Source organism: Hemicordylus capensis, chromosome 15 (genome assembly GCF_027244095.1).
Source record: "Hemicordylus capensis ecotype Gifberg chromosome 15, rHemCap1.1.pri, whole genome shotgun sequence".
NCBI lineage: Eukaryota > Metazoa > Chordata > Lepidosauria > Squamata > Cordylidae > Hemicordylus > Hemicordylus capensis.
The window spans coordinates 211199-226402 of record NC_069671.1 but is presented as its reverse complement, the minus strand read 5'-3'; the positions used below and the strand labels follow the sequence as shown (position 1 = coordinate 226402).

The window sequence follows — 15204 nt, the reverse complement described above, 5'->3', positions numbered from 1 at the left end:
GGCACAGGGATATTGTTGCAGCAGGATCCTGACCTGGGCGGGGGTGGGCGGGCTGGAAGACCTCGCTTGGCCACTGAAATCCTACAGTTCTATGACTTGCAGACTAGTCAAGGTGGGAATCAGCTTTCCTGGGGATCCTGGGCCTTCAGAGATGCCCAGCTATACCAGTCCCTGACACGGGCCGCCCTGGACAGAACAAAGGGTCAGCTCAGATTACGCATCTGCCCGCTCCCTCTGTGACATGGACACACACACGCACACTCACACACACACACACTCACACAGTAGGGGTGTCTGAGCTGGCCAAATTTGCGCTTGCCTGGACTGGGCCTGGTCCGGGCCGTGGACCGGCTTGGGTATACCCTAACCCTAACCCCTGAGGTTTCCCCTTTACAAGTATACACAAGTTTGCCCGCAAGCTGGTTCTTCAAACTGGGAGCTGATCTGGTTCGTACTTGGACTGTCACACGCCCCTTGTGGGGGAGTGATCTGGTTTTAATTCAGACCACCCGAACTGGGCTGGATCGCACATCCATCCCCCCACCCAGTCCCGCCAACACCCAACTGTGTGGGGATGGCTGTATTTCATCCACGCTCCCTCAGTTCATGGAGGAAAGACGAGGCTCCTTCTGCACACTGAGGAGTGGTTCAGACAAACCACTGCCGTGCAATCTGGCAGGACAGCCTGCTGGGTGGGAGAACTGTGCCGGATCCTCCCCCCACCATGTGACTAGGATCTCCTGGTCAGAGCATTGTCCAAACTGATTCAAAGCTAGTTAAGAAACTGGGATATCCAACCAGTGTCTAGCTGTTCTTTGTGCAACTCACAGTTTTCCATATTTGGACGTAATGGGAAACTGTGGTTTGCTACAAGCAGCAAATAAATGCTTCCCATCCCCTCTATTTGTGTGTGAAGGATGAAGCAAGGAGTTGGCCACGGCTCGCCACAGTTCATTCTCGTCATCATGAACCACCATTTCTTGCGATTACTGAGCTCGGCCATGGTAGGAATAGGTCTTCGGAACTGGGCCATCTGAAGAGGCCGCCTGAACTGGGCCACTGTAAAAATGGGCCATCTGCCTATTCAGTCGGTATAATCTGAGAGGATGGGACACGGCTGTTACAAGGCTGTCTTGCTCCACAAGACTCCCTGACTAGGCCAGGGGTGCAGCATTCTCACCTGCAGCTTTTCCCTGCTGCCAACATTTGATTTCAGCAAGAACCTCTGGTTATTTGTAAGAATCTTTGGGTCTTCTGTCATGGTGCTTTATGCATGTGCACAATCCATGCAAGGGTTTTGGTGTATTTCTGGATGAGATCCACTCCAATGGCAAGAGATCTCATTTTACTTCACCTGGGGAGAAAGGCAGTCCAATGGGGCCATAACTCAGGGGTAGATCACTTAGGAACATAGGAAGCTGCCATATACTGAGTCAGACCATTGGTCTATCTAACTCAGTATTGTCTTCACAGACTGGCAGCGGCTTCTCCAAGTTTGCAGGCAGGAACCTCTCTCAGCTCTATCTTGGAGATGCTGCCAGGGAGGGAACTTGGGACCTTCTGCTCTTCCCAGAGTGGCTCCATCCCCTAAGAGGGGAATATATTGCAGAGCTCACACTTCTAGTCTCTCATTCATATGCAAGCAGGGCACACCCTGCTTAGCTAAGGGGACAAGTCATGCTGCATACCACCAGACTAGCTCTTCTCTTCCATGCTGTGCTTGCAGATGGCCCCAGGTTCCCTCCTTGGCAACATCTCCAAGACAGGGCTGAGAGAGGTTCCTGCCTGAAACCTTGGAGAAGCTGCTGCCAGTCAGTGTAGACAAGACTGAGCTAGATGGACCCAGGGTCGGAATTGGAAGAAGGCAGCTTCCTCTTTTCAAAATGAAGCATTGGGACTGTGATTACCACATGGCATGTAGCTGTGTGAGTGTTTGCTGAAGAAGAGTGCCATCTCGAGGTGTGTGGGTGGAGCATGGAGGGCAAAGCTTTCAGAAGGCCCCTCTTGGATGTGAAGGGAAAGTGTGCCGGCAAGTCCATTCTGACTCCTGGAGCCCACAGAGCCCTGTGGCTTTCTTTGGTAGAATACAGGAGGGGTTTTCCATTGCCAACTCCCACGCAGCATGAGATGATGCCTTTCTGCATCTTCCTATATTGCTGCTGCTGCCCAATATAGTCTGGGAAACAGACCAGTAGGGATTCGAACCGGCAACCTTTGGCTTGTTAGTCAAGCATTTCCCTGCTGTGCCACCCTTGGATGTACTCGAGATTAAATGGCCCCAAAGCAGCCCAGATGCTCAGCTGTCCCTAGTTACAAGGGACAGGGGCACTGGACCTTCTGTTCCTTGGCCTGCCCCTGGGAAAACTCTCTTTCCCCGGAGTTTGGCCTTGTTGCTCTGCTTAATGCAAGCTTCTTCCCCAGGACTTCGGAGTGGGAAGAGCTCGTCCTCCCACCGCGAGACTGCACGGCTGTGCCTGCAAGCGCTTGAAGACTGTGCACGGGCAATGGCTGTGGATGTGCAGGGTGAAGAGGGGATCGCTTGTTTCAGATAATGGCTTTGTTTAATATCTTGGACAAGAATAACTATGACTATGACAGTCACTTAGATACTTCTTTCCAAAAATAGTTCCCAAAGCGGTTTACAGATACAGAAACAATAGATAGATAGATAGATAGATAGATAGATAGATAGATAGATAGATAGATAGAATGGCTCCCTGTCCCCAAAGGGCTCACAATCTAAAGAAGAAACCTAAGACAGACCCCAGCAACAGCCACTGGAGGGTTGCTGTGCTGGGGATGGATAGGGCCAGATGCTCTCCTCCTGCTCAATAGAGAGAATTGCCACTTTCAAAAGGTGCCTCTTTGCTCATTTAGCAGAGGACAATAAAGCCCCTTCTTGCAGAATAGAGGGATGCAATGTACAGGATGCTGGAGAGAGGGGAGCACCCTCCACAATGTGCCCCAGTGGAGTGGGGAATGGGGCTCTGGCATTATTTCAGCATGACTTATGTGATGGCTTCTTTATAACTCTTAAAACCCACAGCTGGCCCACTAGTGGCCCAGACCGAGCTCAGTGTCCTACCAATGGCTGTTGCTTGTGTTTGACTGAGGTGGAGGACAACAGACTCTCCTCCTCCTCCTCCTTCATGTGCTGAACTCGTCTCTGCGAGGCCTGCCACCTTATTGGCCCAGTGGGCAAGCAGGCAGCAGTTTCTTTCTTCCTGGCCTAAGCCCTTCCACACTTCCTGGAGGGCAGGGGGTGGGATGCAGCAGAGAGTGGGGTGCAGAGGGGGAGGGAGGGAGGGAGGGAGGGGTCCTCCTTTCCAACAGGTAAGCAGAGCAGGAAATGCAGCTGTGTGGGGGAGGGCTTAGCATTACAGTGTTCCCTCTAACAGGGATTCCCAGATGTTGTTGACTACAACTCCCAGCATTCCCAGCTGCAATGGCCTTTGGCTGGGTATTATGGGAGTTGTAGTCAACAACATCTGGGAATCTCTATTAGAGGGAACACTGCTTAGCAACCTTATTACTGGTCCTGAAATATTCCTAAGAATTCTGGGAGACACTGTTCTCCATTACTCTTGTTCCAATAATAATATTAATAGTATTATTATTATCATCATCACCAATAATAATAATAATAATAATATTGATAATAATAATGCTACTAATCATCATCATCATCATCATCATCATGGCTAGCATACTGTTAGGTCTGGTTACGGTTGCCATCGGCTTGTTTGGTGTTGACCCAGGACTGGGCTTTTTCTGTGGCTGCCCCAGGGGTTTGGAATAAACTTCCTGCTGAAATAAGAGCATCTCCTTCTCTGTTTGTCTTCAAGAAGAACCTCAAGACCCTCCCATTATCTCAGGCTTTTAATTAGAATTACTTTTAATAATTTTAATTTCAATAATTTTTTAAAACTTGTTTTAATAATTTTATTCTATTGTTTTTATTGTCATGTATTCTAATTTGTGACTTCTCAATATTTATAATTTTGTACACCACCTAGAGATGTACATCTCATCTTTTTATTTATCATAAAAATATGATAAATAAATACTGCATAACATGCCATGCACAGTGTAGCGCAACAGGCAGGCAGCAACACAAGTGCCGTTGTGCACCAGTCGGCCATTAGTTGCAAAGGCCGCCCTGTTGTGCAGTGACATGCACGCAGTTCTTGTGTTTGTGCGAGAGGGCCCTTGCACAAGGGTGAGAGCAGCCCTTCCTTGGCACTAACTGATACGGGGCTCAAGAAGCCACTGCACTGGGCGGCCCCTCCTGGGCTGGAAGGCAGGTCTTGTGGACTCGGGTGGGGCTCCGGCTGCAGGAGAACTTCCCGGGGAACGGAGCCCTGCCCGCACGGCAGCCCCCCTGCCCACCACCTCACCCCTAGGAGGGCAGCAGCACCCAGGACCTGCCGCCGCCGCCGCCGCCGCCTCTGTGCTCCAGGATGCACCTTTGTTCGCTAGCAAAGACAACGGTGGTGCCTCCTGTTCAGCAGATGGGGTGGGGGTGGGGGGGCGGCTCTGGGGCGGGCGGGAGCCCTGGGCTGGCTCCATGCACAGCCTTCGAACATTTCAGCCAAGGGGGATTTGCCGCGCGCGCGTGTGTGTGTGTGTACGTACGTGTGTGTGTCCACCCCCTGCTCCCTGGTGTCAGGAGCGCCTGGCTGATAGGACACCGTGATAGATCTGCCTCGGACACACTCCACAATAGCTCTCAGACAGTCTATTAGTTCGTGATTGTCTGCCAGGCAGCCCAGCCGGGGCCCGTGTGCTGCCTCTGATAATGGCAGAGGACAAAGATGGCAGCTGCTTTGTGGAGGAACAGATTTGTGGCAAATCGAGATAAAATAAAGAGGAAGAAGAAAGGAGGGCTGGAAAGAGGGAGGGGGCGGGAGGGAGGGAGGGGAGGCGGCTGCCTGTCAGCTGGCCGGGACTCAGCATCTCGGAGCTTGTGCAGAAAGGGGAGCAGGGAGGGCAGGGAAACGAAAAGGCCGGGCAGCAAGGGGGCAGCGCGGCGGGCAGCTCCGGGCAGATAAGCCCGGACGACGGGGAGGCGATGCTGCTGCAGCGGTGGCGGGGAGCAGCGGCACATGGTCCCTGGGTCTGTATCTCGGCCTGTATCTCTGCCGGGACGCCTGTCTCGCGGGCGCGGCACTCTTCCTGGCGGGCTGTGCGTGGCGCGTCCTCCGCCATGCCTGCGGGTGTCCGGGGGGAAATGTGCTGTTGGTGGTGGGGCTGGGTGGGGTGGGGCTGCCCACTTCTTCACTGCCCCTCCTCCTCCTCCTGGCTCCTTCTGCAGCTATTAGCAGGTGATGATGCTGATCTCTCCTTTGCCCACACTGGAAACGTCCTTGGCTGGTTTCTGCAGATCAGGGTTTCTCTAGCTGTGGAAGGCACAGGAGGAGGACAGGGCAGTTTCCCCGGCCAGTTGGCAACCTGAGGGACAGGCTGAGGTGAAGCGAGGCATCATTGCCAAATTATTAGCAAACTTACAGCAAAGGTCAAAATCTTGATTTTAAAAACAACAACAACAACAACCAAAGATCAAAGCAAGAGCTAAGGGCATTGCTTGTTTTTATTCTGAGGGCGGCCAGCTTGCACCTCAAGGTACCCTCTTTCCCCTTTAGATGCACCGCTGAATCAGGCCGTGCTGCAATCTCACCTCTCCTGCGAGTCCCCCCACCCATCCCAACTGGTGCAGGCGCATCTGGAATCTGGGGAGGGGGAGCCAAGTTGGAGAACCAGGGCTGCTGCTGCTGCCGCCCATAAGATCCAGCGGCCTCCATGGATTAGGCCAGTCCAGGAAGAACAGCTTTCGTTTTGCTGGTCCTTCCGCTAAGGAAGCCCCCCCCCCATTTGTTTTGGGACTCTTCCATTTGTTTTCTGATTGGTTCACAGCTTCCTCATTTTATGTCTTGCGATTTTGTTATGGCCAAAGAAATCACGGGACTTCCTGCAGCCACCTACTGGGAGCTCCCACCTTGAAAGGGCCCTGGCCCACGGGGGTCCCAACCAGAGGATTTGCTTGTTTGTTACATTGATAGCCCGCCCCATCCAAAGGCTCTGGGCAGTGCACAACAAGTTTAAAAAGACATAAAAACAAACACAATTCAAAACACACTGCTTAAAACAATATAAAAACAATTTAAAAACCATTCAAAACCAATTAAAATGTTTTTTAAAACAATGTAAAAACCCTGGGAGGCCAGGCCAAACAAACAGGTTTCAGGGCTCTCTTAAAGGACAACAGCGAGCCTGAAGTGCGGAGGTCTGCCGGGAGTGCATTCCAGAGGCCAGGAGCAGCTACAGAGAAGGCCCGGCTCTGAGTCGCCACCAGACGTGCCGGTGGTAGCCAGAGATGGACCTCTGCAGATGACCTCAACGTGCGATGGGGATCATACCAAAGAAGGCGCTCTCTACGGTCGCCCAGACCCAACCCCAGCCATTCACCAAATGACACCAAAGTCTCCCCAGACGAGACACCTCAGCTTGCAGCGCCAGCAGGGACTGGCTGACCTCGAGGCTGCCAGGCCAGACCCCTGTCCCAGAACCAGCACAGGCGACGCCAGACAATCTCTGTCAGGAGAAGGCCTATGGGAGGGACGCCCCCCTCCTCAGATTCTGCCTTACAGACCCCCAAACCCTGGCAACCCGCTCGGCTCCAGCACTTACCTCAATGGCCAGCTCCGAGAAGGAGACATCCAGCACCGGCCACAGGAAACCGCTGCCGCTGGGCCACCCCAGAAATGGCCCAGACTGGGCTCAAGTGAGCCAAGCCTGTGGGCTCCCCTCCCGGTTTCCAGTCAGACAGGCGCCACAAACTGGGAGAAATCCTAAATAAAGACCCAAGATAGAAGGGCGCGCCTTGCTGCCAGGCAGCTGTTGAGCAAGGGGGCTACTCAGGAGGAGGAGTAAGCCGCCAAGCCCTGTTTCCTCAGAAGCCAGGCTGGAGCTGCTGGCGGCAGCAGTCAGGAACGGGCGGGGCTCTCCCGATGAAACCCCTTCCTCAGCCGCTTCCTGAAGCCAGCCCAGTGCAGGAGCCCACAGCTCTGGCTGAGCCCCCTGCCCAGGCAAGCCCCGCCGGATTCCAGGCAGCCGGCCCTGCTGCCCATCAGCCTGGCGTGTGGCTCAGGAGGACCCCACCTTCTGGGCCCCCTCTGCTCCTTCGGCCTCCAAGCCCGGACACCCCCACTGGGGCTCCAGTGCAACGCAGGGGGCCCCTGCTTGAGCCAAGGTCTGGGGCGTGCGTGACACACGCTGCCTCTTCCCGCCATGGCCGGGGGCAGCAGTGTGCACGTGCCAGGCGGAGGCCTTGGATGCACGGGGGCCCAAGTGACCCCCACACATTTTGGTTGGCAGGGCCTCCCCGCCCCATGAGTCCGTCGCTCCTTATTTTAAGTGCATGCCACAGGAAGGGGCAGGTACACATCTGTGTCCCCCCCCCCAATCTAAATGCAAATCTAGAGGGAAGTGCCTGAACCACCATTCCCGAACTAGGCAGAAGACGTGTGCAGTTTCAGATGAAGCCAGGCCCTGCCCCTGCTCACTGGGCAAAGAGGCCCCCTTTTAAAGGGGCGATTCTCTTTATTGAGCAGGGGGAGAGCAACTGGCCTTCTCCATCCCAGCACAGCACCCCTCCCATGGCTGTGGCTGGGGTGAGAAAAGATGTTTCTTTTTAGAGTGTGAGCCCTACTTTGGGGACACGGAGCCATCTCAATTATTCATTCATTTATTTATTATTTCTCTGTGTAAACAGCCTAGAGATGTACATATTAGGCGGCATAGAAATATGATAGATAGATAGATAGATAGATAGATAGATAGATAGATAGTAAACCGCTTTGTTCTCTTTTGTTGAAAAGCGGTATATAAATATTGGTGCTGCTGCTGCTGCTGCTGCTGCTGCTGGTGCCACCTGGACAAAGTGCAAGATGGGAAGAAGCCTCGTGTTGGCTTCAGGGTGCTGCTGCCAGCCAGAAGAATCTCCAGCCAGAAGTGGGAGGAAGGAGGCCGTTGAACTCCCAGAAGCGGCTCCAACCAGCGCAGGGAGCTGGCGCAATGGTCTGGCGTGTGATGGCCCTGCGGGAAAGTCAGTGCTTTGGAGCAGAAGTCGGGGGAGAAAGGGGTCGCCAGTCCTCCCATGGCTCCGTCCTTGCAAACACATCACCCTTCGCCTCTTGATGGGTGGGAGAGTGGGGGCCCTTTGGGGACACCACGCCGTGTCTCCTTTCTCTATGGGGACCTCTTTAAGAACTTTTCTGTTGACAAGCAGGATCTATAAATCCACCCGTGAGGCCCAGGAGCTTCCTGCTGAGGCTGGAGGACCAAAGGCCCCTTCCTGCTCTCCAGGCAGGCCCTCAGACAGAACCAGCTGCCCTCCCCCCCCCACACACAAGGGCCCCACTTCTTGGCATGCAAGGCAGCAGTGGGGGGCCCTGCAGGTGGCTGCTTTTTCTCCCACATTGTATTGCCCTGGGATGAGGAGACCTCCGAGGCGGGCACTGTTGCGGGGTGGGCTCCCCAGTTGGTGGCTGCCAAGAGGAGTGCCCCCCCCCGCCCACAATACGGTTGTGATGGCAGCGAAGGCAGAAGCAGTCCACTGCTGCTATCGCTTCTACCTGGTGGGGGGGGGAGGCTAGCTCTGCCTGCCTCTCCCAGCAACCCCCCCCCCCCCGCACAAAGGAGACCCAGCACCATTGCGGATCGCGGCTTTGCTTCTGTGCCCAGCAAGCAGCAGCTTAAGCAAAGGCGCGCGCGCGCACAACACGCCCCCGCCCGCCACACAGACACACAAGCAAGCAAGCAAGCAAGCAAGCGGGGCCAGCAGCAGCCCCGACCCGGCGTCACGTCTTTGTGCCGCCGCCGCCGCCCGCCAGCCCAGCAGCCCCGATGATGGGGGTCAGGCCGGCGGTTCATCTGCCCCGCCGCCGGCCTGGAGCGACCTGCTCCTCGGTGCCCTGCCCGCTTTGTGCTCCTTCGGCGCGCCGCTCGCTCGCGGCTTTGGAGCGGGCAGGTCCCGCAGGGCCCGGCTGGCGGCTGGCGGGGGCCCGGCCTCTTTAGATAACCTCCTGGCTGATCTCGAGGCGGCAGCGGCAGCCGCCGCCTCGCGCCCTGCGGGAGAATCCCAGCAGAGCTCCGCCAATCCCCCTAATCTCCTTATCAGCGCAGCCTCCGCCGCCAGGCCTGCTTATCTCTCCCGAGGATAACAGGGGAGGAGGAGCAGGAGCAGGAGCAGGGGCAGGGGCAGGACGCGCGGCTCAGGCGGCAGCGGCAGCGGCGCCCCTCCTGGCTGGCAGAGACCCTCCGCCGGCCTCCCCCCGCCCCCGCCCCGCGCTCTAATCCTGCCCGGCCTGAGTCTCCCAGCGCCGAGGAGGAGGAGGAGGGCTCGTGGTGCTCCAGAAGAGGAGCCGCCCCGCCGCGGGGCCATTGGCGCCTGAGGGGAGCAGCAGGCAACCCCGAGGACGAGGCCGCCGCCGGGGCAGAGATGGCGGCGGGGCAAGCCGGGAAACTGGGCCCCCGTCCCCTCTAGGCCCCTTTGGGGGCTGCAGAGTCCAGCCCCCTCCTCCTCCCCCCCCCGGGCCGGGGAACGGGGCCATTGCTCCCTCGGTGGAAGAGGACCTGCGGAAGGTTCTAACAAGGCCCCTCCCTGGCAGCATCTCCAGGTAGGGCTGAGACTGAGAGAGACTCCTGCCTGCAACCTGGGAGAAGCCGCTGCCAGCCTGGGTAGACAATGCTGCTGAGCTGGACGGACCGAGGGTCTGACTCGGTAGAAGGCCACTTCCTGGATCCCTATGGACCTCCTTGAGATGCCCTGTAGCGCCTGATGGTTAGTGTGCTGGGTAGATCCAGGTTCGGATCTCCCCTCAGCCACAGGCCTGCCAGCCTATTGCCCTGTCTAGCCTACCTCACAGGGTTCCTGTGGAAATAAAGGGGGTGGGGGGGTGGGGGGGTGGAGAACCACATAAATTGTCCTGAGCTCCTCAGAGGAAAGCTGGCAAACAATTGTAACAGCAATAACCATTGGCCAACCTGTGCGGGGGGGGGGCACTTGAGGAGCCTCGGAGGGTGGACAGAGGGAACACCCCTCATTTAAATTTGGTGGGGAGAGGAAAGACTTTGGGGGGGCATTTAAGATACAGGTTATTAAGTTTGGTGGGGGAGCAGCAGAGGGGGACTCAAATAATTGGCCTGAGGGGCGGTCCCCTTGGCAGAGGCTGTCCTGCCACATGCTGCAGCTTACAAGGCCTGTTTTGAACTCTTGCTGAGACCAGGAGACGGGAGCAAAGGAGCCAACCTCCTCCGGGCTTTGACATCCAGGCCTGACCACCGGCCACTGCAGAGGGAATGAACCCAGCAGGCAGCAGCAGAGGGAGCCCAGCCTTGGTGTGGAGAGGAAAGACTTTTTGTGGGGGGGGCATTTTAAAGATACAGGTCATTAGATTTGGGGGGGGAGCTGCAGAGGGGGACTCAAATAATTGGCCCAGACATTGCTGGCAGCAGGGGCGGGGGGGGGACCACACACCTTCGCTGGACATGGTGAGCATCCAACAGGTGGTCAGCAGCATGCCTAGGTACTTGTCCGATGCATTCTGCATTTCCACGATAGTGTCTTTATGCTGGGGAGATGTTGGTCCTCTGATGATCCTGCCCTGAAAACACAACACAAGAGCCTGCTTCATAGGCTGCCTTTACTGAGCCAGACCACTCAGTAAGCTCAGCACGGACTGGCAGCTGCTCGGCCGAGGTTAAGGGAGAGGTGGTTTCCATCCTCCTTCACTGGAGATGCTGCTGTGGACCCACTGGAGGAGGCCTCCTTCTATGTGCCAGGCGGGTGCTACATGACATCCGATGCCAGGGCAGGGCATGGCCTCTTACCGGACCAAAGCATTGGGCCATCTCACTGAGTCCAGGAGGCCCTCAGGCACCCTGTCCCCGCCCGGGAAGCTCTGCTCAGGAAATGTCTGGCCAGCCCCAGCAGCAGGACAAGAGCTTTGTGATTTCCCAGGTGCTTGATGAGCTTTTAGTCACCTTAAGTGGCACAGCGGGGAAATGCTTGACTGGCAAGCAGAAGGTAAGCAGGGAAATCGAAGAAATAATAAGGTTGCCGGTTCAAATCCCTGCTGGTCTGTTTCCCAGACTATGGGAAACACCTCAATTGGGCAGCAGCGATCTAGGAAGATGCTGAAAGGATGCTGATCTCAGACTGCACAGGAGGAGGCCATGGTCAACCCCTCCTGTATTCTACCCAAGACAACCACAGGGCCCTGTGGGCGACTCCATGGCACACTTTACTTCTCTGTGAGCTTTTAACAACTGGTTGTCTTGATGCTACAGCGGTATCCTGCTTTCTGTCACCTGCCCTGATGGCATGAAAGAAATGAAAAGGACGTGCTCTGTCCCAAAGAGGAGAGTCACCCACTGACTTCTCTTTCTATGCCAGCTGCTTTTACTTTCAAGCAAGTCCATCTTGGGAGGGGAGGCTCCGGCTGGGGAGAGAAGCTTGACCCTTTCCCCACCCACTGCTCCTCTCCTGAAGTGGTGGGGAAAGTGGGGAAAGTCACCCCTTGCCGTCTCTCTTCCCCGGGTTTGGAGAGTGCTGGGGACCAAACCATGCCCAGAGCAGCTTTTCTGGGGGGTGGCTGGGGACCAGACTATTGTAGTTCAGTTCGTTATGTTGGTGTTTAACATGTAATCTGGCCTTCAAGGTGCTTGGTGAACACCGACACCCTTCATACAGTAAAAGCCAATCTCGCCCCGCGCCCCCCCCCCCTCGCCAAAGAGGCACCAGAAAAACAGGCCTGCCTGTCAGCGCATCAGCTTTGAGCGTTTCACTCCTTTCCCCTCCATGCGTGTGCGCTTTCCTCTCATTTGTTTTTCCTCCAGCCTTTTCAACATCATGCTTTGCTTTTATCCTTCTCCTCTTGTGTCAGCAGGAAGGTTCCCTCCGCCCGCTTTATCTGCTGCTCCGCTGCTGTATTAAGTTTTTGCCTTTTATCCCCCCCCCCGCTTCTGCTCTCCCGTGTGCTTTCGTCTGCATCTCCCACTTCCTGCATTAAATTTGGTCCTTTTTGCTTTCTCTTCCCTCCCCCCCCGCCCCCCGCATCTCACACCTTCCCAATCCATTTCTCTTGCATCTCCTTCGGCCTCTGCCACCCTTCTGGCGGTCCGCCACCCTCCGGTTCTTTCTCGCCAGTCTCTGGGGGGGGGGGGCTCTCCATCCTTCCTCCCTCCTCCTTCGCCACTCCTCATTCCTTTGCGCCCACACATTCTTCCCCTTCGCTTATTATTATTGGCGTCCCTGCCCCCTCCCCCTCTTCCTCTGTCTTTAATTTCTGATTAATATGTTCTTAGCCAAGGAACATGGAATTTAAAAAAGCGAGCGAGAGAGAGAAAGTGAGCGGGAGGCAGTAGGAATCTTCTAAATAAATCATCGAGTCCTGTGAGGAGCTAATCTCTCAGCGACGGCCCGTGTTTATCTAGTTTTTAGCAGTGCATGTTAAATAGTGATAGGGGGCTCTCCCCCCACCCCACTCACCGGAACTGCTGCGAAGGGATTTCTTAAACTTCATTTGCCAGGAAGAAGAAATGGTGAAAGCGCAGAAGATAAGCCTCCCCCCGCCCGCCCGCCCAGCACGCACGGCTCTCCTCCCCATGAACTGCTAGCCAGCGCAATTGGAAAACCCACCAAGGCCGGGGCTGCAGGCTGGAGAGCGGCCCGTGGTTCACACCAGCTCTTCTCGCGTGGGGCTGTGAGGCGCAGCCCTATGTGGCCACTGGCTTGGCGCACTCCCGTCCCCACGCTCTGCCCCACCGGTCCAACCTGCCCCTCCTTGGGCATCCCTGCGAGAAGCTGCCCCCAGGCCTGACTAGGAGGATCATGTGCCCCCCCTCCCGCGCCACACTCGCGCGGAAGCGCCACCCAGGGTGGCTTCTTGGCCAGGGCTGGGCAGGCTCTGGGCTCTCAGGACTTCCTCGGCTTTCCTCCTCCTCCGGCCCTCTGGAACCAGGAGCAAAAGAGCAGCGCGGGGGGAGGGGGGGAGATGGCCAGGCAGGCACAGGACGGCGGGACCGAGGGGAGCACCTCTCGCTCAGAAATGGACTCCGAGCCAGCGGCCAATCTGCGGCAAGCCGCCCAGAGCGCTCTCTCTCTCCCCCCCACCCCAGGAGATCAGGGGCGAGGCGAGGCGGTTGTTTCAGGTGGCAGATTATTGGGGCACCAGCGGGGTGGCACCAGACACCCCCCCCCCCCCGCCCAGTGAGTGCCATTGGAGCAGCTCCTGGGGGCCGGCGAGCTTTGCAAGGAGCTCCTCACTGTCAAGACAGAGCTCTCTGCAGACCAGGAGGGTGGGGGCTGCTGGCGACCTTGCTGCCCCACACCTCACCTCCAAAGCATGCAAAGGCTGGTCCTGAAAGGGACTGGCCGCCGCTAGGAATATGGGGCAGCAAGGCAGCATTGCAACGCACCCCAGGATGCCCGGGGCTGCCCCTGAGCTGCCGTGAGAAGCAGACCTGCTGCCCCATCTACTCGCCACCGCCTGTCCTGGGAGCAGCTCTTGTGCCCCTCGCTTCTCCCCGTTGTGGACAGAAAGGCAGGTCCATGGGCTGCGCACATCCAGCGAAACAAGAACTTCCCCATCTCTGGGGTGCCTTCTGAGGACACACCTGTCTCGTCGCTCCTCTCGTTACAGTTTCAAATGGCTTGATTGCTGCTGCCAAACTCTTGTTTCGTTTAATGTAAACGGGAGAGATCGAGAGATCGAGAGATCGAGAGAGATCAGGCGGTTCACAAGCAGGGAAAACACACAAAGGTGGGGGGGGGGCGGGGCTGGCGGCGGGGGGCGGCTGGTGCTACTCGGCTCCCCACACATGATCAAAATGAGTGCGAAGGCTCAGCCGCTTTCGCGCGGCCACAGTGAGTGTCAGAACAGGGGGCTGGCCTGGAGGAAGTCCTCGGGCATCGGGCAAGGCCCCGGGCCAGGAGGGGGGTGCACTGCAGCTGGGTGTGCTTGCCGCCCAGCTTGCCTGCAGCTCCCCCCCCCCCGCGCCCCACGACCGGGTACCTGCCTGGGTAGAAGGGGGCGCTCGTGCCTAGGTAACAGCTTGGCGGGGCAGGTCGGGGGCGGGCGGGCGGGGGGGGGGGGTTGGCGGCGTGTGTGTGTGGCTAGTGGGGGGGGGACTCTGACCGAGGGAGGGACCCTGGAAAGGGGAAGGGTGGAGTGAATTGCTGTTAATGTGTTAATCAGTATTCCTTTGTTGTGCAAAATTAGCCCCTCAGGTTGTTGGGGATGACCCTTTGGATGGCAAACAAAATGCTTGGGGCTGCTGCAGCCATCATGCTGGAAAAATGTGTGTTTTGTTTATAAACTGCTTTATAACATAGAGCAGAATCTATCAGCTGCATGTGGAGCCTTTAAAAAAACAAAAGCAGGCTGACATAATAAAAATTAAGAGGACCTCTTAATTTCAAAGGTCTTCACTTGTCCTTTAAATTTCAGTGGGACTCACTGCTTTGAGAAATGTTCCTCATCATGTCAGCCAGCAGCCCTAATTCTGCCCCCCCCCTTTTCTTTTTCTTTTTGCTTGAGCACTCCCTTTAGGGGGCTGCATCCTCTGGGAGAATTCCTCCCCCCCCCCCAGGAGCCATCTATGGAGATGCAAATTGTGTCTGTGCATGGAACCCAAGAGTTGAGAAAAGATGGAGGGATAGATAGATAGATAGATAGATAGATAGATAGATAGATAGATAGATATTTAACAAAGTGGAGCTCTTTGATTTCAGTGGCCGGCATAGTCCACCACCATCCACGCCATCCACAGTGCTGGAAGGAGGGTCCCTGAGCTGCAGGCTCCTTGCACAGCAGACCAGGCAGAGAGTGGGACAGGGAGCAATGTTCAGGTCTCTCCCCTCCCTCCAAAAGCTGCTCGGCCCTCAGGAACAGATCTGTGGGCAGGACAGGGCTTTTGGAGAGGGGAGAGACATGAGCATTCTCATGTCCACTGTGCAGGAAGCCTTCAGCTCAGGGAAGCCCACTCTTCTTTCACCATCGGAAGGCTGCGGATCATGTCGGCCGTTGGAACGATTTGGAATAATTTTCCTCATCATGTCAGCCAGTAAGTAGAGAATATTTATTTACATTTATATTCCGCTCTTCCTCCAAGAATATGCTCATCCATGTCTAAATGCATCAC

General features: G+C 56.3%; 1 long non-coding RNA gene across 1 annotated transcript; it reads right to left on the bottom strand.

The window, feature by feature from the left end:
- Positions 1-7728: 7728 nt before the first annotated feature.
- LOC128337805 (uncharacterized) lies at positions 7729-12193 on the bottom strand. The gene is made up of 3 exons (XR_008312440.1): positions 12126-12193; positions 10538-10664; positions 7729-8094 (listed from the first exon to the last, which is right to left on the bottom strand). It is a non-coding gene; the product is annotated as an uncharacterized LOC128337805 (long non-coding RNA).
- Positions 12194-15204: the final 3011 nt, after the last annotated feature.